Raw genomic sequence first — 23,333 nt, 5'->3', positions numbered from 1 at the left:
ACAAGTCATATTTCATCAGGGGCCAACCTAATGACCATATTATGAATTAATTACTGATTTAGAGTCTCTATTTTCAAATACAGCCACATTCTTAGTTGCTAGAGGTGTAAAATTCAACCTATGAAATTTAGAGAGACACAATTCAGCCCATAATACCTGTATATATACATAACTCCTGACAAGGATTTAACAGACAACCATATTTACATGACAGTTTTCATCAGTAATTTAGATGTCAAACTTCTGAACAGAATATTACTTAGCTGCCAAACTCTTGAGTAGAATATTATGGAATCAAATTCTGCTATATCAAGTTACCACATGGTGTCCAATATGGGTTTATTCCAGAAGAATATGTTTGTTTAGGTTTAAAAATTTTAGTATAATTCATTATTATAATAATGAGGAATTAAGCATGCATTATATGAATATATATGGAAAAGTATTTGATAAATATCAACTTAGTTTAAGATAAAACCTAATTGTAAACCACAAATAGAAGGGAACTTATTTTATGAAGACTACCAGAAACCACAGTATAAAACATACATAATAGGGAAATATTGTAAGTTTCTGTCTGGAATGATTAACAATGCACATAGTCACCACTTCTACTTCATATTTTATGACATTTCTATATTAGTACAATGACAGACTGAAAATAAAACCATACACACTAATAAAAATGTTGTAAAAAAGAAGTACAATTTCCATTATTAATTGACAACAAAATTATGCCTTAAAAAGTCTAAAATAAAATACAGAAAAACTATTGAAAAAAGTAAGTGAACCAATCAGTCAAAAAAGAAAGATTACTATATAATGATCAAATCTATTTCTGTATATCTGCAATGAACATAAAAGGTTTTAAAAACTAATGCCACTGGAAATAGAATCTAAACTCTTGAAATAGAAATAAACTGAAAAATATAATATGCATAAGATATATTTTAATAAATTAATGACTAATGACAAATTTAATGAGATACACTATGTTCATATATTGAAAAAATTTATGATAAATTGTTAATTTATAGGTTGATTATAATCTCAAACTCAACTAAATATAAATCAAGAAAAAAGCTAGTAATCTCTGAAGTTTGAATATATATTAAAGCAAAGAAATGTATGTATCAATGTGCTACAAATGTACTCAGGGAAAAATGTATGTGAAGTGAAAAATAGTACTACAGCTTGTACTATATTCTATTTTACATTTTTCTGTGTACAAACAGCAATGTAATAAAATGTAAAGATAGATACAGTGGTTTTAATATTTAATAGTTATATTTTTACTTTATATATATTTTTTATTGCACTTTAGGTTCTGGGGTACATGTGCAGAACATGCAGGATTGTTGCATAGGTACATACATGGCAATATGGTTTGCTGCCTCCATCCCCATCACCTATATCACATTTCTCCTCATGTTATCCCTCCCCAACTCTACACCCCACCCTGCTGTCCCTCCCTTAATCCCCTACAACAGACCTCCAGTGTGATGCTCCCCTCCCTGTGTCCATGTGTTCTCATTGTTCAACTCCCGCCTGTGAGTGAGAACATGCGGTGTTTGATTTTGTGTTGTGTCAGTTTGCTGAGAATGATGGTTTCCAGATTCATCCATGTCCCTACAAAGGACACAAATTCATCATTTTTTTATGGCCGCATAGTATTTCATGGTATATATGTGCCACACTTTTTTTGTCCAGTCTATCACTGATGGGCATTTGGGTTGGTTCCAGGTCTTCGCTATTGTAAACAGTGCTGCAATGAACATTCGTGTGCACGTGTCCTTATAGTAGAACGATTTGTAATCCTTTGGATATATGCCCAGTAATGGGATTGCTCGGTTAAATGGTATTTCTATTTCTAGACCCTTCAGGAATTGCCACACTGGCTTCCACAATGGTTGAACTAATTTACACTCCCAATAGTGTAAAAGTGTTTACCAAAAGTGTTTACACTTACGAATAGTGTAAAAGTGTTTCTATTTCTCCACATCCTCTCCAGCATCTGTTGTCTCCAGATATTTTAATGATCGCCATTCTAACTGGTGTGAGACAGTATCTCAATATGCTTTTGATTTGCATTTCTCTAATGACCAGTGATGATGAGCATTTTTTCATATGTTTGTTGGCCTCATATATGTCTTCTTCTGAAAAGGGTCTGTTCATTTCCTTCACCCACTTTTGAATGTTTTTTTTTTTTTTCTTGTAAATCTGTTTTAGTTCTTTGTAGATTCTGGATATTAGCCCTTTGTCAGGTGGGTAGATTGCAAAATTTTTTTTCCATTCTGTTGGTCGCCAGTTCACTCTAATGATTGTCTGTTTTGGTGGAGAGTTTAGCTGCTTGGTCCACATCTGAGTTCAAGTCCTGGATATCTTTGTTCATTTTCTGTCTTGTCGATCTGTATAATATTGACAATGGAGTGTTAAAGACTCCCATTATAATTGTGTGGGAGTCTAAGTCTCTTTGTAGGTCATTAAAAACTTGCCTTTTGTATCTGGGTGCTCCTGTATTGGGTGCATATATATTTAGGATCATTAGCTCTTCTTGTTACATCGATCCTTTTACCATTATGTAATGCCCTTTTTTGATCTTTGTTGGTTTAAAATCTATTTTATCAGAGACTAGGATTGCCACTCCTGCTTTGCTTGGTAAATCTTCCTCCATCCCTTTATTTTGAACCTAGGTATATCTTTGCACATGAAGTGGGTTTCCTGGATACAGCACACTGATGGATTTTGACTTTTTATCCAATTTGCCAGTCTTTGTATTTTGATTGGGGCATTTAGCCCATTTACATTTAAGGTTAATATTGTTATGTGTGAATTTGATCCTGCCATTTTGATGCTGTTGGTTGTTTTTCCTATTAGTTGACACAGTTTCTTCATTCATAGATGCTCTTTACCATTTGTTACATTTTTGGAGTGTCTGGTAGTGGTTGCTCCTTTCTATGTTCCCTGCTTCTCTCAGGAGCTCTTGTAAGGCAGGCCGGGTGGTGATGAAATCTCTGAGCAATTGCTTATTCATAAAGGATTTTATTTCTCCTTCACTTATGAAGCTTAGTGTGGCTGGATATGAAACCTAGGTTGAAAGTTCTTTTCTTTAAGGATGTTGAATATTGGCCCCCACTCTCTTCTGGTTTGTTAGATTTCTGCCCAGAGATCTGCTGTTGAGTCTGATGGGCTTCCCTTTGTAGGTAACCCCACCTTTCTCTCTGGCTGCCCTTAGCATTTCTTCCTTCATTACAAACCTGGTGAATCTGATGATTATATGCCTTGGGGTTGCTCTTCTTGAGGAATATCTTTGTGGTATTCTCTGTATTTCCTGGGCTTGAATATTGACCTGCCTTGCTAGGGGGGGAAGTTCTCCTGGATAATATCCTGAAGAGTGTTTTCCAGCTTGGATTCATTCTGTCCCTTACATTCAGGTACACCTATCAAATGTAGATTAGGTCTTTTCACATAATCCCATATCTTTGAAAGCTTTGTTCATTTCTTTTTACCCTTTTTTCTCTAATGTTGCCTTCTTTTTTATTTCATTGACTTGATCTTCAGTCTCTGATATTCTTTCTTCTGCTTGGTCGATTTGGCTATTGAAACTTGTATATGCTTTGCAAAGTTCTCGTGTTGTGTTTTCAGCTCCATCAGTTCATTTATATTCTTCTCTAAGCTGTTTATTATCATTTGCATTTCATCAAACTGTTTTTCAAGGTTCTTAGTTTTTTTGCATTGGGTTAGAACATGTTCTTTTAGCTCAGAGAAGTTTGTTATTACCCACTTTCTGAACCCCATTTCTGTCAATTCATCAGACTCATTACCCACCCAGCCTTGTTCCCTTACTGGTGAGGAGTTGTGATCCCTTGGAGGAGGAGAGGCATTCTTATTTTGGGTCTTTTTATTCTTTTTGCACTGGTTTCTTCCCATGTTTGTGGATTCATCTACTTGTGGTCTTTGTAGGTGGTGACTTTCAGATGGGGTCTCTGAGTGGACGTCCTTTTTGTTGATGAAGTTATTTCTTTCTGTTTTTTTAGTTTTCCTTCTAACAGGCCCCTCTGCTGTAGGAGTGCTGGAGGTCCACTCCAGACCCTGCTTGCCTGGGGATCACCTGCGGTGGCTGCAGAACAGTAAGGGTTGCTGCCAGTTTCTTCTTCTATTATCTTTGTCCCAGAAGGATATCCACTGGATGTCAGCCTGAGCTCTCCTTTACGAGATGTCTCTTTAGATATACAGGTGTCAGGGAGCTGCTTGAGGAGACAGTCTGTCCCTTACAGGAGCTCAAGTACTGAGCTGTGAGCTCTGTTGTTCCATTGAGAGCTGCTGGGCGGATACATTTAAGTCTACTGCAGTGGAACTCATAACCACCTTTTTTCCCTGTTACTCTTTCCTGGGAAGGTGGAGCTTTATTTATAAGTTCCTGATGTGCTCCTGCTGTTTTTCAGTGATGCTCTGCCGAGCGAGTGGGTAGCCTAGTCACAGTCTGCAAGCAGAGGCATTGTTGAGCTGCCATGGGAGCTGCCCAGCTGCTGTGTGAACTTCCTTTCGGTTTTGTTGGTAGAGGTAGGGTTAGAACTGCCTTGGTAATGGCAGACTGCCTCAGTAATGGTGGACTGCCTTGGTAATGGCGGACACCCTTACCCCCACAGAGCTGGACTGTCCCAGGTCCTGCTGTGCTTACTGTGAAACTCTCAATCCAGGGTGTTTCAGATTGCTGGTCTTTGTAGGGATGGAACTTGCCAAGCCAGATCACTGTTCTCCCTGTTTCAGCCCCCTTTTTGTCATTTGGATGGGTGACTCCTTCTCCCAGATGTTCCAGGAACCAGTTGAAATGGCCACTCAGACTTGTGTGAATTTTTGTGCAGAGACCCACTGTGCCTGCTGAAACAGCTGTGTGGGATACACATGGTGCTATTCTGCCCTGGAATCTCCCAGTCTATGCACAGCAAAAACTTATTTGGAAATGCTGTGATCACTCACCCTCTGAGTTCTCACTGGAAACTGCACTCCAGAGCTGTTCCTATTTGGCCATCTCAGATCATATCTCTAGTATTTTTACTTTTGAATTTTGTAGTAATGTAGTAGCAAACTTTAATTCTTATATTTTGGGGTACTTTTGTTTTGCATATACACATTTAGAATGATTATATCTTTGTGGACAGATCTTGTTATCATTATACAGGTTCCTCTCTGCCCCTGGTAATTTTCTTTGCTCTAAAGCATATTTTATCTGATGTTAGTTTAGTCAGTCACTTGTGTTTTTTTGATAAATATTTGCATAGGGTGTATTTTTCTTTTTTTTTTTTCCATTTATTTATTTTATTGCATTTTAGGTTTTGGGGTACATGTGAAGAACATGCAAAATTTTTGCATAGGTACACACGTGGCAGTGTGATTTGCTGCCTTCCTCCCCATCACCTACATCTGGCATTTCTCCCCTTGCTATCTCTCCCCAGCTCCCCACCCCCCACTGTCCCTCCCGTATTTCCCACCAACTGACCCCAGTGTGCAGTGCTCCCCTCCCGTGTCCATGTGTTCTCATTGTTCAACACCCGCCTATGAGTGAGAACATGCGGTGTTTGATCTTCTGCTCTTCTGTCAGTTTGCTGAGAATGATGGTTTGCAGGTTCATCCATGTCCCTACAAAGGACCCAAACTCATCGTTTTTGATGGCTGCATAATACTCCATAGTGTATATGGCCACATTTTCCCTATCCAGTCTATCGTCGATGGGCATTTGGGTTGGTTCCAGGTCTTTGCTATTGTAAACAGTGCTGCAATGAACATTCGTGTGCACGTGTCCTTATAGTAGAACGATTTGTAATCCTTTGGATATATACCCAGTAATGGGATTGCTGGGTCAAATGGAATTTCTATTTCTAGGTCCTTGAGGAATCGCCACACTGTCTTCCCCAATGGTTGAACTAATTCACACTCCCACCAACAGTGCAAAAGTGTCCTATTTCTCCACATCCTCTCTAGCATCTGTTGTCTCCAGATTTTTTTAATGATCGCCATTCTAACTGGTGTGAGATGGTATCTCAATGTAGTTTTGATTTGCATTTCTCTGATGACCAGTGATGATGAGCATTTTTTCATGTTTGTTGGCCTCATGTATGTCTTCTTTTGTAAAGTGTCTGTTCATAACCTTTGCCCACTTTTGAATGGTGGGCATTAGTTTTTTTCTTGTAAATCTGTTTTAGTTCTTTGTAAATTCTGGATACCAGCCGTTTGTCAGATGGATAAACAGCAAAAATTTTTTCCCATTCTGTTGGTTGCCAATTTACTCTAATGACTGTTTCTTTTGCTGTGCAGAAGCTGTGGAGTTTGATTAGGTCCCATTTGTCTATTTTGGCTTTTGTTGTCAATGCTTTTGGTGTTTTGGTCATGAAGTCCTTGCCTACACCTATGTCCTGAATGGTTTTGCCTAGATTTTCTTCTGGGGCTTTTATGGTGTTAGGTCTTATGTTTAAGTCTTTAATTCATCTGGAGTTAATTTTAGTGTAAGGTGTCAAGAAGGGGTCCAGTTTCTGCCTTCTGCACATGGCTAGCCAGTTTTCCCAACACCATTTATTGAACAGGGAATCCTTTCCCCCTTGCTTGTTTTTGTCAGGTTTGTCAAAGATCAGATGGTTATAGATATGTTGTGTTGTGTCCGAGACCTCTGTTCTGTTCCATTGGTCTATATCTCTGTTTTGGTACCACTACCATGCTGTTTTGATTACTGTAGCCTTGTAGTATAGTTTGAAGTCTGGTAGTGTGATGCCTCCCGCTTTGTTCTTTTTGCTTAGAATTGACTTGGCTATGCGGGCTCTCCTTTGGTTCCATATGAAGTTTAAGGTGACTTTTTCCAGTTCTGCGAAGAAGGCCATTGGTAGCTTGATGGGGATAGCATTGAATCTGTAAATTACTTTGGGCAGTATGGCCATTTTCACAATATTGATTCTTCCTAACCATGAACATGGAATGTTTCTCCATCTGTTTGTGTCCTCTCTTATTTCGTTGAGCAGTGGCTTGTAGTTCTCCTTCAAGAGGTCCTTTACGTTCCTTGTTAGTTCTATTCCTAGGTATTTTATACTCTTTGTGGCAATTGTGAATGGCAGTTCGTTCTTGATTTGGCTCTCTTTAAGTCTGTTATTGGTGTATAGGAATGCATGTGATTTTTTGCACATTGATTTTGTATCCTGAGACTTTGCTGAACTTGCTTATCAGTTTCAGGAGATTTGGGGCTGAGACGACGGGGTCTTCTAGATATACAATCATGTCGTCTGCAAATAGAGACAATTTGACTTCCTCCTTTCCTATTTGAAGCATAGGGTGTATTTTTCTATCTCTTTTTCAAACTACCTATTGTGTTGAACTTGAAGTGAGTTGCTTATGTAGTTGAGGTGTGGAATTTATTTTTGTTATTATTTTATCCACTTTGTCTCTTCCTATGCTATACTTTGTATTGTTGTATTACAACAACTAATTGGACCATTTACTTATAAGATAATCATTGATGATTACTATGTTAGTATTTATAGTAGGGTTTAATTATCTCATTCCTCACATTCTCATAGGTCACTTGACCATCATTCTGGGGTTCATTTAGACTTATTTTTATATTTAAATGCATCACCTTGTACAGTTTTAAGAGGAATTGTTCTGATTATCGCAATGTGCATATGTAACTGACTTTTTAGAGTCTGCTGGTATTAATATTTTCATACTTCAAATGAAATCTGGAAACAGTATTTCCCTTTGCCCTCTCTACTTTAAAATATTATAATCTTGAGTTGGTGTTTGTGATATACATTTTGTTTTAATCCTACATTTAATTTAAAAAACTTGTGACAAGTCTGTTTATTGTATTTACCAATATTTATCCTTTTTCTGTTTTTTGTTTGTTTGTTTTTTGTTTTTCTATTTCTTCCTGATGCTCCATGCTTCTTTCTTGTATTAGTTCCTTTCTGGTTAAAAATCATAATTTAATACTTCGTGATAGTATGTATGGTAGTGATGTATGTTTCCTTAGGGTGAAAATGTCATTTCCTTTCTTTGCTGAAGGATAGTTTCAATGCATACAGAATTTGCTGTTAACGTTTGTTTTTTCATCATTTGAATAATGTGTCATTCCCATTTGGCCACCTGATTGTTGTTGAGAAATTGGTTGTTACTCAAATTGCTGTGCCCCTGTAAGTAATGCATCATCTTTCTCTGAATGCTTTCAAGTTTTTATCCCTGTTTTTAGTTCTTAGAAGATTAATTATAATTTGTCTTGGCATGGATTTATTTAGTTTATTCTCTTTAGGGTTTGTTCATTTTCTTGAACCTATAAATTTATGCCTTTTTACTAAATTGGGAAATTTTTCTGCCATTGTTTGATTAAGTACTTTTTAACCTGTCTCTTTCTTTGTTATTTTGGGACTCCATTTATATTAGTATTGGAATTTTTGGTTGCTGCCTAACAAATCTCTGAGACTGAGGCTGTGTTTATTTTCCTTGCAATCTGTTTTTCTCTCTGTGCTCAGATTGAGTAAACTGTATTGATCCAGTCTGCTGCAAACTAATTATATTCTTGGTAACTTCTACTGTACTGTTGAATCCACCCAGTAAACTTTTAAAAGTTTTTTGTGTTTGTCATATTTTTAGCTTCTATGACTTGCATTTGGTTCTTTTATACAACTTCTATTTTTCACTTAATATAATATTTAAGGTTTTTATTTAGTTTGATTTTTATTGTTTTTGAATACTTTTTATGACAGTTACTTTAAAATTCTTGTGAGATATACACTTAGCAAAATATGTACAGGTTGTGTATGCTGAAAATTATAAAATAGAGATGAAGGAAATTAAATAAATCAATCAAATAAAGAGATATACCATTTGCATGAATTGGAAGAGTCAGCTTAATAAATATTTTAATTTTCCTTAATCTATGGGCTTAACAAAATACCTATCAAATTTCCACCGTGTTACTTTTGTAGACATAAAACAAGTTGTTTTAAATTTTATATAGAAAGAAAGAAACCTCAGAATAGCTAAAACAATCTTGATAAATAATGTAAAAGAATGGCTCCATGAAACTTTAGCATTTATTTTATACCTATCATTGTAATTATAGCGCTATATTGATAGATAGATAGATCAATCGAGCAGAATAGATAACTCGAAAATAAACCCATATAAATATGTCTGATTGATTTGTTATAAAAAAACAAAAGAAATTATGTGAGTATGGATAGCCTTTCAATAAATGATATAAAATAATTCCACAGCCATAGGCAAAATAAAATAAAACAACCTTCTACTTAAGTCTCACACTTCATTCAAAAATCAACTCCAGATAAATTAGGGCATTAAATTGTAAAACAGAAAACTATACAAATCTTAGAAAAAAATAGGAAAAAACCTTCTAAATTGAGGACTAGCCAGAGGTTTTAGACTTGACAAGAAAAACACAATCCACTACAAGAAAAATTAATAAAGTAGACTCTATAAAATTAAAAACTATTAGAATAAATAAGTTCTGGAGAGTATTGCACAGCATGGTGACATAGTTAAAAAATATTTTGTATATTTGAAAATTGCTAAGAGCTTTATATCTTAAATGTTCTCATGACAGAAAATATATAAGAGGTGATAGATATGTTAATTAGCTTGATTTAACACTTTAAAATGTATATATATATATAAAAACATTAGGCTAATACCATAAATACATGCAATTTTTATTTGTCAATTATGCCTTCATGTGCCTGGGTGGATAACGAACCTAACAAACCAAAAATTTAAAAAGAAGAAAACCTATTGCTCTGTGAAAACCTGTGAAGAGGAAAAAAAGACAAACTACAAACTGGGAGAAAAATGTTTGCAAACCACATATCTAGAGAAGAAATAGTATCTAAACTATGAGAACTATTAAATGTCTTCATTAAAAATTCAGTTTAAAATGGGAAAATATACAGACAAAATATACAGACATTTTATCATGTTGTGATTAGGCACTTGAAAATATACTTAATTCATTAGGTTTTAAAATTAAAATGAGTTGTATTTGTATATCTATCAGAATGGATAAAATAAAAAATAATAACAGCACCAAATCCTACTGAGATTACAGGGAAACGAAATCATTCATAAATTCTTGGTGGAAATATAAAATGATATAGCCATTCTGGAAAACAATTTGGCAGTTTCTTATAAACCTAATTATGGAATTAATCATATGATGAAACTCAAGCATTCATCCCAGAGAACTGAAAACTTAGGTTTACATTAAAAATCTGTGAGTATTTATTGCATTTTTATTAATAGTCATATAATAGCCCAAACTTGGAAGTACCACATGTATTCTTCCTTCAATGGCCTAATTAAACATGCTGTGGTACATGCATACCAAGGAATATGACTCAGCAAAAAGAGGAAAAATTATTAAAATACACAACAACAATTTTAATGTACCTTTAGAGAAGATGCTGTGTGGAAAAAAAAAAATCAATCGCAAAGTTTACATCCTATATGATTCTACTTAAGTAACATTTGTTAAAAAATAAAACTTCAGACATTGAAAGCCACTTAGTGGTTGCCAGGGTTTGGGAGAAGGAGGAACAGGGGATGTGACTATGCTGATGAGAGGGCAGTCTGACAATCCACGTGGTGATACAACTGTTCCTTATCTTTAATGTGATGGTGGATACACAAATGTACATACGTGACAAAAATGTATGGAACTAACACACACAGGCAACTTGATGTAAAACCAGAGATGATAAATAAAATTGGTGGATTGTAGCAATGTCAGCATTCTGGATGTAATATTGTATTCTAGTTTTTCAAATTACTACCAATGAGGAAATCTGAGTACATGTAATCTTTTCTGTGTTGTTTCTTACAACTGCATGTGAGTCTAAAATAATTTTAAAATAAATAATAATATTTTAAAAAATCAATAAATTCATAACATCCACCCCATGATCATTATCTATCTCAAAATCTGTTAGATCAACTCAGTAATCTCAGTATTGACTTTTTTTTTTTTAAAAAAGGATCAAGTCAAGTGGCTTTCCTGAGTAATAATTTTTTCCATGTAAACAAGAAAACATAGTAGATGATCTTTTTTTTATTATACAAGAATTTTAGATTAGGTATTCTAAAAGAACAAGTTATTAGCACTGAGTATTAAAATAGTGACATGAAAAGTTGAAGGCATATTTAATAATCATAATGGTAATGCCTGGACTTATTGATTAATCTTGGGATCAATAATAGTGGAGAAACACATATCATGTGTTCCATGATGAATTGTAATAAAAATGTTAGAGAAAAATATATGAAGAATTTTTACCTAAAAATTCAAACCTGAATTTAATCAAATATTTACTTATATAGATGTCAATGTACAGGAAATGCATAGAATAAAATAAAAGTTAAGCCATAATGGAGTATTTGGCTGAATCCAGGATTTGGTACATTTTACAGAACAAATGTCCTATTTTCTCTATGAATAACAATGGCGAAAATATCCTAAAGAGATGTATGAGACTGTTACAGAAAAAAAAAGAAAAAGATTAAGAGCCCAAACAACCATTTTTTTGCAACCTAACTCAAACAAATCAACTGTATATGGTTTTGAGACTTGTTAAAATGTAAATATATTCTAAGTATTCAATTAAAAAAAATTATACATTTGATTTTTGAGGCAGGGTCTTGTTCTGTCACCTAGGCTGAAGCACAGTGATATGATCATAGCTCACTGGAGCCTGGAGCTCAGCTTAAGCAAGCCCTCCCAAGTAACTAGGGCTACAAGTGTGCACCACTACACTTGGCTAATTAATTATTATTATTATATTTTTAGCAATAAGGTCTCACTATTTTGCCCAGGCTGGTCTTGATCTCCTGGACTCAAGCTTTTCTCCAGCCTTGGCCTCCCAATGTACTGGAATTACATGCCTGAGCCACTAAACCTGGTCAGTATTAGATAATGTTAAGGTGTTAAGCAATACATGTCATAAAATTAATCTAAAATAAAATATTGTAACATAAATTCTGAAATATTTATTAAAATAATTTATAAAATTTCTCTTAAATAAATACAAATGTAGGAGTCACAGATAAAATAAGACTGGTAAACTGTTAATTCTTGATGAAGGATGATGAGCATATAGGATTTATTAATTAGCATTTTTCTTAGTGTATGCTAACTTTGTACTTAATAAATTAAGTAAAAGAATCTTTGAAATAAATATTTTCTAATATCAAATACATATTAGACCCTTTTACCTGACTCATGGTATTTAATTCTTACAGAACTTGTGTCACCAAACTATACATAGTTCAAGGGAGCAGTGAATAGAAACCATTTTCATTCCTTGCATTTCTTAATCTCACATATATAAGCCCAACACAAATACACACATGCACACACACATTCAACAATATACTCTGATGACATTGGTATATGAGAACGGAGACTTCTAATGTCTAAAATTATATCTTTTGCTCATAATAGCTGAGTGTCAATAGGTAAAACTTTTGGTTAAATAAGCCATACAAACTGAAAAAATACTCAGATTGTTCTACCTCAAAGAATTTCCACAAAGTAAGTATTCCCATATAAACATCATTCAATTAAAGAAAGAACAATGCCAGCAACAAAAAGCCCCTTCCCCACATTTGTTTGTACAACCAGTTATCGTCCCTCTTAAAATCGAAATGCTCTGGAATTTTATCATCATAATCTTGGTTTGCATTTTTCAGATTTTATATATATTGAACTATACAGTGTATAGTCCTGAGTCTAGCTATTTTGGTTTAATATTATAAAATTCCAATCTCATTTATATGTGTAGTAGTAATTTGTTTATCATGCCCTTATAGCATTCTATTCTGAAAATATACCAAATGTGTTTAATCATTACAATGTTGAGAGAAATATTGATTATTTTGAATTATTTTTATCACAAAAAGCTTTCAACTGAGCATTATAATATTCAATGCTCAATCTTGTGTATGTTTTTTGGTGCAGATATCAGTTGAGCATATACCTGAAAGTCATATTTCTGGCTTGGCAGTTTGAATGCACTTCTCTTGTTTTAATTTGCCTATTATATATTGGTTCTTTCTGCCCTTTAATATTTCTGAACATCTTTAAGATTCTCTTCCTCACAGCATAGTACATAGTGTTGGATTTTTTTGTTAAGACTGTTTTGGTTTTTGTTTGTTTGTTTTGCTTCTGACAGGTGATTTACAGAGGCTAAATTGTATCAGAGAGAAAAACACTTACCATATGATTTAATCTACTTTCTTCTCTTTATCTTTCTCATATACACATCTGATACTAATTTGGTTTTCTTCCTTTTATAAATGAACATATAATTTTTTCCAATCTAAACTATTACTTTAGAGTTTAACAGAATTACTAGAACACATTTTGGCTTTCTCCATTCTGGGATATTTTTCCTGTTGTGTGCTTGACATCCTAATACATAGGTTTGAGTCATATTTTATTTCATAGTATATACATTAATTATACATTTTAACGTTTTTTCTGCTCAAGTGCTTTTCTTTTCCATTATGGGAGCCTCCAGTTATCTCTATAACTGTAGATAGAGATTGGTCTTTCATTGCCAATCTTTGACCATCATCTTTTACAATATCCTTTTATAAATATCTTCATTTTATTTTTCTCTTTTCCATCTCTTATTTATTTCATAATAATATGTGTGGCATGTATTCACTCTTTTGTGTTTTCTAGTTTAACATTCAATGTCAAAATCAATCCTTTTGTCATTTATGTCTCTTCCCTGAGTACTATGAGCTCTTAAGTTTCCCCCTTTTTAAAACAAAGTATTTAACTCCTAAGTTTTTTGAATTGTAGTGTATGTTGTTTTATTTATACTTTGACTACATTCCTAAATTACATCATCTTATTAGCTTAAAACTTTATATGCTTTCTGGGCTTTATTATTCTTATCCATCACAGTATTCTTTTTTATCTTATGATACATCTCTTCCTCTGACCAATGAGTCGATATTTTAGATGGAACTTCTACTCTGAACAATTTCTTTTCAATGCTAATTTTTATTCTAAAATGGTGCCTCATTTGACTAATTTGAAAGTCCCTTGGTTACAGAACATTCTAGGATTTTTCAGCCTTTCCATAGTCTTCTTGTTTTTTCCCATGTGTGGGAGCTTGATAAACCCTGACCTAGATATGGCTATGTTGCCAAATTATTTTGTTGAAGTTAGCTCTGTGATCTCTCAGTTTGGTAGCAGCTACTAGTTTAGCGTTCTCTTACTGTCAGAATTGTAAAACCACTTGGATTTTCTTTCAGCTCCACCCAAATAGTTATTACCACACAGGTTTCTTTCTTTTGATGGACACTTTCACTCAATTTTTGTAATTGTTCATGGATATCTCATTTTTACCCAAATTCTTCAATATCTGCTTATGGAAATATAGATTGAAACACTATGCCTCCACTGCCACTGCCTAGCCAACTCATTTTTTACTTTCAGCACTGAAAAATGAATGACATATTCTCCAGTGATGGATGTCAAGAATTTTAAACAAAGGGTTGAATTTGCTGATATAAGAGGTTACATGTGATATTCAGAATCACCTATTTAAATTTCTCTAGAAAATGAATTATATGTAATGAATATATTTAACGTAAAGTTCAGTATTATTTTTGCAGCTGGGTCAGAGGTCTCTGAATGATGGTATAATACGTTCCTTCTTATTACCATTTTTTTCAATGTATTTCTTTAGTTATTGTTGTGAAGCTTCCTGCTGCTTTTTTGCACTGGAATGTGACAGATGTTTAATGAAAGTTGAGAGTGTTTTTATTCAACACCATAAGCTTTTCAGAAGAAAGATGGTATGCAAATTTAAATCATAAATAACTGAAGTGAGAATCAGGATGCTTTCTCAAAGGAATACATAAGTAGTATGTTAAAAACAGATAAAAATATAATGGGCTTAGATTTAAAAGATTATGAAATTGAGGAGTGCATAATTTCAAACTGCTTTATTATTTCAGAAAAAAAGTTTAATATCATTTCACTAGAGTGCCTACCCAGACAGAGGAGAAAGTGACTGTAAGGCACAGGTGAATGACTATGCTGAGAATTACTATAAAACTGAAAAATTTATGGCTAGAGAGAGAAATAGATGCAGTTTAAACTGGTTTTCTTCCAAAATCATCGATGTTATGGGGGGAATTGGTTAAGTGAATGGTAAATTACGTCCTTTTAATGGAACGTTGTTTTTACAATGATTTTTTTTAAAGTTGTGATACAATTGAAACATGTTCATGTTATATACTGTTTATATGTGTATATGTTTATATGTTTTGCTAAAGGAATGCTTACTTTTTCATTTTTCATTTTGTTTCCTTCCAAGTGGACACTGTTTTATTGGTGTAGCACTCCTGACCTCTCTTTTCCTTTTTTTGTTGAGATGGAGTTTCTCTCTTGTTGCCCAGGCTGGGGTGCAATGGCGCGATCTCGGCTCACTGCAACCCCTGCCTCCTGGGTTCAAGCAATTCTCCTGTCTCAGCCTCCTGAGTAGCTGGGGTTACAGGTGCAGGCCACCATGCCCAGCTAATTTTTTGTATTTTTAGTACAGACGGGGTTTCACCATGTTGGCCAGGCTGGTCTCGATCTCTTGACCTCGTGATCCACCCGCCTCAGTCTTCCAGAGTGCTGGGATTACAAGCGTGAGCCACCGCGCCCGGCTTCTCTTTTCCATTTTAATCATTCTTTCCACAAGTTACATGGAAAAATTAAAGGTTCTTGACTTATTTGAAAGAAACTCATTGCTTATACTTAGCTCAGTTTTGCAGTTTTTCTTCGAGACCAAGATACTTGTCTGAAGCAGGAGCTATGTCTTAGATCAGCCCTTCAATATTATTGGGGCACATCCTTCAGGTGGGGGAAGCACTGCTCCAAACTTGCCAATGAACATTTGAGGAATTTTTTCTAATTTTAGGGTTTAGTTAGTAAGTAAATTAGTGTATCATACTAAGTAGTCTAGTTTTTTTATTAGTAACATTATCATATTGTGTTTTATATCTTTTTTTCCCCCACAGATTGTGCCATGAAGTTTGGTACTGTGTAATGGGTCATGACAAGATAATTTCACTGGTTCATCCAATAATCCACAAAATTTCAAAGATAAGAATTTGGAAACACACACACACAAATTAGAATTGAGATAATTCACATTGCAACAAGTTGTAATTTCAGTTTATAAACCATTCATATTTCTACTACCCAGAAAAATATGAGTTACTGATCAATTATTTGAATAGTAATCCATCATGGCATGGGAGTAAAATGCAAAACATAGATGCCAATTTGTAGATCTAGAGAAAAGTTTAAAGTATTTTACTTCCAGTGAATAATTAAGGTAATTATGCATAAGTTAGGTACTTGACTCACCTGAACACAAGTTTTTATAACCTAACTTCAGACAAAAAACTCCAAAAAATCCTAACAGATTAAATGCTGGTATAATAATAAACTGAGTTAAAACTATTTTAGCTGAAGTGACCTGCAGCAAACACCAATTCTATTATTTAATAACTCTATGAATATAGAATTTGATTTCCCCTTGCTGTTTGCTCAGTCTCTTATTTTTCCAAGCTCCTAGGATGTCATTTGTTTCTATTTTCGACTCAGCATTAACAGCATGAACAACTGATGTCTTCTCTATGACCTTGCCCTGATACTATAACTGCCCATAACAAAATGATTTTTTGTAGCAGTGTGCTGTAGGTGGTTGTTCCTAGCACCCAATAGTTAATTTTTGATCAATCCATCTTTATTAAGATGCTATTGGTAGCTTGAAATTCGTCAAGGCAAGAGCATTTGTGCTCTGAAAATCAGCCAAGGCTATAAATCAGGCTCCTCCCACACCAGCCATCTGTTAAACATTTACCAACACATCACAGCCTTGGAAGTGGAAAGAACATGGAATATAGAATTAGACATATTTAGGTTCTAATTCCAACTCTTACTAGCCATTCAATCTTTGAAATGTATCAAAACCTCAACTATTTATTTATAAAACAGGAAATATGTATTTTGTTTTAAAGGTGTTAATGATTAAATGTGAGATCATATGTAATGCCACTAGCCAATCAGGTGGAACAAAATGTATCCATCTAAGTGTTAACTTCCTTCCTCTATGTAATCAATGAGGTTCAGAAAATAAATTGAAACTGGTTATGTTTTTTCACTTTACAATACACAAGATCTGGTACTTATTTTCTGTGTCCAAAAATACATATATTTTCTTTTGGGAAATAAGTAAAAGTCCAGTTTATGTGCCTGTCAAGTAATAGTGTTCCAAAAAGTGGAAGAAACATTGGCATGAATTGTGGAAACTCAGTTATTCCAAAGAAGTTAAATTTCCATTTACACTTATTTGTGGAAAAAAAACCCACATGACTTTAATATTTTAATTGCTAAAATGTCTAAAATTATTGACTTTTCTGTATGTTGTCAAAGATTATAGTTTTCTATTTTTATTTCATTATAGTTTACTTAGAATATATTTTAGAGAGAGAGCTCTCAATTAATTATTTTGAGAAAACAATTGTTGATGTCAGTAAAAGCCCTCATATCCCTCTCAACCCAATTAACTTATCATGTATTCCCAAAGCCAGATATAATGAACAAATGTCAAAATCCCAATAATCTTGAATTCTGATTCAATTGAAAGTCTTCTCAGAGTCCTGCAGGATATTATCCTATGGTTTTTATAAGATTGAATGAGAGTACTTCCAAGAGTTAATGTTAAATGGTACTAGTTTATATATTAATCCAAAAAAATTTTCTTTACAGATGCAGCCTTGGTACGGCACTATGTTAGGTATTATGTGATTCAAAGATGAGTGAGAAATGTTCTCACCTCCTAGCAGCTCACACCTAGTAGATAACATGTGACATTATTGGCATCTATGGTATTATATCAGAACATGTTTCATTGAGGCTTTATCTGTGACAATATCCACTGAAACAGATAAAGCCTCAATGAAACATGTTCTGATATAATACCATAGAATTTTGAGGCTAGAGCTATTTTCAGCTTAGTGCAGGTACAACACTGGTGATGATTGGGCAAGGGAAAAGTGACTTTTTAGATTGCACTTAGAAGATGGACATACTGTGAACTTGTGGTTTGACTGTATGGGGCAGGAGACGGGTAAGGAGAAGGAAGATGATAATGTGATAGCAACTGCTAATTCAGGAAAACAGCTGTAGATTATGTGGGAAGACTAGTAAGGCAAGTGACAAACACACGACTGTTCTTTTTTGATACATAGTTATTCTAGAAAGCATTTAAAGAGCTTTGTTGAACTGTAATAACCTCTTGTAAATAGCCATTTTACTACACCTTAAACAAAAACAGAGAAGAGTTTAGTATCTCAAAATGTTTATTCGTAATCATAACATGCTGCTTCCTAAAAAAAGTTTCAATGGTAAAAAATAGCATTAAGAATATGATTTACACAAAATATGAAAGACCCTTGGTAGATGTTGTTCGTACCAAAAACGTGAGCTGAGGAGGGCTATGCCTTATTCAACCTGTGCCCCAAAGGCCTAGCACAGTGCTTGAAATCAGAGTTCAGTATGTGTTTATTGACTCTCTTTTGAAACATAAATACTAAGTATAAACTGAAAAGTTATGTGTATATAACATGTATAAGATATATATCTATATAACTTTTGTATATTATATATGTATAAATAGATATCATGTATAAGTACATTTTTATAGAGAGGTAAAAAAGACCTATGTAATCTGTTTTTCTAAATATTTGTGATGGTTTTATGTGTCAGCTTGAATTGGCCATAGGCTGCCTAGATTAAATATTATTTCTGAATATGTCTGTGATAACATTTCTGAATGAGATTAGTATTTGAATTGTTGGATTCAGTAAGGTAGAGTGCCCTACCCAAAGTGAGAGGGCATCATCCAGTTCATTGAAGGACTGAACAGAACACAAAGATGGTGGAAGGCGGAATTTGCCCCTTTGCTTCCTGCCTGCTAAGCTGGGACGTTAGTCTTCCCCTGCCCTTGGACCAGGATTTACACTATTGACTGCCACCCCTGATTCTTAGGCATGTAGACTTGATGAGACCACCAGCTTTCACAGGTCTCCTGCTTCTGGTCAGCAGATTGTGTGACTTCTCAGCATCCATAATTGTGTAACTCAATTCTTATAATTTATCTCTTTCTATGTATCTATCTGTGGATAGATAGATATCCTATTCTGTTTCTATGGAGAAACCTGATTAATATATGTTCTACCAAGAAATTCATGGATTCCCAATTTCTTAGAGCATATGAAGTTTTCTTGGCATCTTTAACATTAAAGTGAACAAAACAGAAAACACCACAACAGATGGCTTGCTTTCAATCAATACAAAATCTCAGTTTATACATACATATGTGTGTGTGTCACTTAATGATGGCAATATGTTCTGAGCAACATGACCTTAGGTGATTTCAGCCTTGTGTGGACTTTATAGAGTGAACTTATTCAAACGCTGATGGCATCTAGTATACTATGCATGCATCTATGTTGTCTGGTATAACCTATTGCTCCTAGGCTTCAAACTTGGGCAACATGTTACTGTCTTGAATACTGTACGCAATCATAACACAATGGTATTTGTGTATCCAAACATGTCTAAATATAGGAAAGGTACAGTAAAAATGCCATATTACAATCTTATGAGATTACCATTGTATATTGCCTGTCACTGACCAAAAAAAAAAAAAAAAAAAACCCTGTCTTATGCAGTGAGTGACTATAATTAATGATTTTCTTCAATAGTATTCATTACCATTTATTTACAAATTTTGTTTTTATTGGATATGTGCATACTGCTTAATTATTAGGAACTTTGCCAGTTTGTTTTCAATTTAAGTTTTTAAAAAATACAGGAATATTTATTAAATGATTACCATATGTTCACATGCAGGCACTGATTACAGAGCTAAGTGAAACACTGTGTTACTTTGAAGGTCCTTGCAGTTTAAAAGGGGTGACAATCATAAATAAATGACTATAATAAAAATATGATAAACAACATTTATGAAATTTTATATAAAGTAGAATGAAAATTTACATAAATGAATAATAAGTTTCCCTCAGTGTGTTTATCCTATTTAAATGTAAATTTTTAAGGGTAAGGTTATTAATTAAAATTATAATAAAATTCTTTTTTTTATAAATTTTTGAAATATCCTATAAATTAGGAGATAAAATATATCCAACAATACAAACTCATCAACAGCGAACAGGGAGGATGCCATTTTTTCCCAGAACAGCCTATGATATGATGGTTTTTCCTAATTTATGACTTGCACTATAGTTCTAAGTCAGTATTCATTCCTTTCAACCTTGGTGCTGTACCAGAGAAGCTTGTACAAAGTCCAAAAAGAATATATCATCTCATGGTTTCAGAGCTTCTGTGACTCTCTTTAAGAATTAAATATCATTTATGAGCATTTTCATATTCATGAATTATATTTATTAGAAAGGTTTATTGCTTAATAACCTTTGGGCACATTTACAAAAGTAATATGAAAATCTCTACTATGGTAGTTTCTATTTAATATACAGCATAAAACAAAGCATACTTAGGGACATGAAACACAAATAAAAAACTATTCCAGATAAAATCTGTTCCAAATCTCAGGAATTTAAGAAGAGATACTGGCATTTCAAAATTTATCTTGGCTGTGGAGAATATATTCATATTTTTTCTCTTTCTCTCTCTGCCCTTTCTTTGGATATGTGGAAGCCTTATGTGGATACATAAGCCTATCACACAGAGTCAAGAATAAAACCAAAAGCAAAATGCACTGGTTAAGTTTTTCAAATGAGGCTACATAATCATGTGGGAACCAAGAGTATTCATTCACTGAGGTCAGCATGTGTTTGAAGCTTCTCTACTAATCTTCAGCATGCCTATTTTAAATGTAAATACTACACTACTGCTTAAATGAGCTTATACCTTTTTCTTGGACAGAGGAATCTAGTCTATATCTTGATTGAGGTCAAGCAGAATGGGAATGAGGGACACTGTTCATGTACATGTTGGGAAACCATTTCTTAGGTCTCTGTTATGAGTTGAATTGTGTCTCCAGTAAATGAATTGTGTTCTAACCCCAGGAAACTTTGAATGTGGCCTTATTTGGAAATAAAGAAGGTGAGGCTCTACTGGATTAGAGAAGGCTCTATTCCAATGAGTGGTATCTTTATAACAAGAGGAAAGTTTTGACAGAGACGTACAGTAGTCCACCCTGTTTGCAGTTTTACTTTCTTTTCTTTTCTTTTTTTTTTTTCCAGACAGAGTTTTGCTATTGTTGCCCAGGCTAGAGTGCAATGGCACAATCTTGGCTCACTGCAACCTCTGCCTCCCAGGTTCAAGCTATTCCCCTGCCTCAGCCTCCAAAGTAGCTGGAATTACAGGCCTGTGCCACCACACCCAGCTAATTTTGTATTTTTATCGTTAGTAGAGGCAGGTTTTCTCCATGTTGGTCAGGCTGGTCTGTACGTTCAGTTGCTCGCAGTCAATTGTGGTCTAAAATCATTAAATGGAAAATTCCAGAAAGAAATAATTCCTAAGTCTTAAATTGTATGTCATTGTAATTAGTGTGATGATGTCTTGCATCATCTGGTTTGATTCATGCTGTGTCACTACTGGCCCATTAGGAACTTGGTAGCTGTCTCAATTATCAGATAGATCCCTAGAAGAAGAGTGAGTGCAGTACAGTAACAGTTTTCATTAGCTGTTGTGAATAAACTATATTCGTATTGCTTTTATTATAGCATAATGAATGCATGAATGAATGAATGCATTAACACACACAGAATACAGTGTTGAGTGGGATAGGGATGGTCATCAGCTGCTTTCGGAGGGCGATTGCAGCTAACCAATGATGACTCCCTGTTCCTCCTACTATGTACTCAGTATAAGTTAATAATAGAAGTGCTAAGTCAACAGGCTTGTGGATAATTAACATGGTTAAAAGAGTGGTTTTACGAATTATAAAAACTTTTGTTTCCGGGGCCCAGAATAAACCCATTAATGGGTAATTCCCCTGTGACCTCCTTCTGAGACGACCATCCAGCACAAAGTTTACATGAGTTAACAAATTAGAGTAGGGACAAAGGAATGTGAGGTAAACAGACTTAACTGGGGAAGCTTTTACTATCCTAATCTTTACCCTAAGACTTAATACTCTAATGTAAGAACTAGCTGCCTTCAGCCTGCTCCATAAGTTAATAAAAACCTTTCCACCTTCCAAAAGATTTGAGAATATAACCTATAACTATCTCTTAATATTTTCCTTAATATTTTGCTAGCCACTCCAAGTGAATCCCCACACCAATGTGATTAAAAGGGTCTTTATAAGGAAGCAGGAGGACTGTAGTCAGAAAAGGCGAAGGCAATGTGAAAGCCACCACCAAGAGACAGAAATTGGAAGATGATATACTGCAGATTTAGTGGACAGTAGATGTGACCATGAGTCAATGAACGTGAACTCCAGCAGCCAGAAAAGCTACAGAAAGAGATTCTCCTCAGAGCTCCTAAAAAGAACAGAGAGCTCTTTTCCTGTTTCAGACTTCTTACATCTAGAACTTTAAGAGTACATTTTATAGTCTTAAACTACTAAACATGTGCTAATTTGTTACAACAGCAGTAAAAGAAGGTCACAGTTTTGTTTTTTCTGTTCCAAGAATATCTTTTGGACTCTCTCTACGCATTTCCATGTACTATAGTCACCAGTAAACAACATTCAGGGTTTATTGATGAACTTGTCCCCATAGTAAGGCTTGCACACTAGGAACTCTGCTTTACTGAAGTGTTGGGAGATAAATATGGATAATAACAAACACATACAAAACAATCAATCTCTTCAAATTGAGCTGTCTTAGCTGGATTGGTGTGATGGCTGAATGGGCTTAATATGTATGGTAGAATGCACACATTTAATCCTGAAAAAGAACTTCATTCAACGTGTGATGTTCTTGGGATATTCTTAAGGGCTGATGACAATGTTGGGCTGGTGTTGATTACTATGAGTACAATCTCTGTTGGGAAAGACTATTATTCAGTATAGTTAAGAGGTTTACAAATTAATATTCAAACTCAATTCTTATAGGATTACTATAAGAATAAGAAAACCTTGGGAGTAGTTCCTAAAAGAAGGGTTATCACAAAATTCCCTGAAAATTTCCTTGAATAGTGGCTTATAATATTTAACACACACACACACACACACACACACACACACACACACACACACACACACACACAC

This window comes from Sapajus apella, unplaced genomic scaffold, assembly GCF_009761245.1.
Source record: "Sapajus apella isolate SASKATOON/1434 unplaced genomic scaffold, GSC_monkey_1.0 scaffold6, whole genome shotgun sequence".
Classification (NCBI taxonomy): domain Eukaryota; kingdom Metazoa; phylum Chordata; class Mammalia; order Primates; family Cebidae; genus Sapajus; species Sapajus apella.
Note: the sequence above shows the minus strand (reverse complement) of the source record.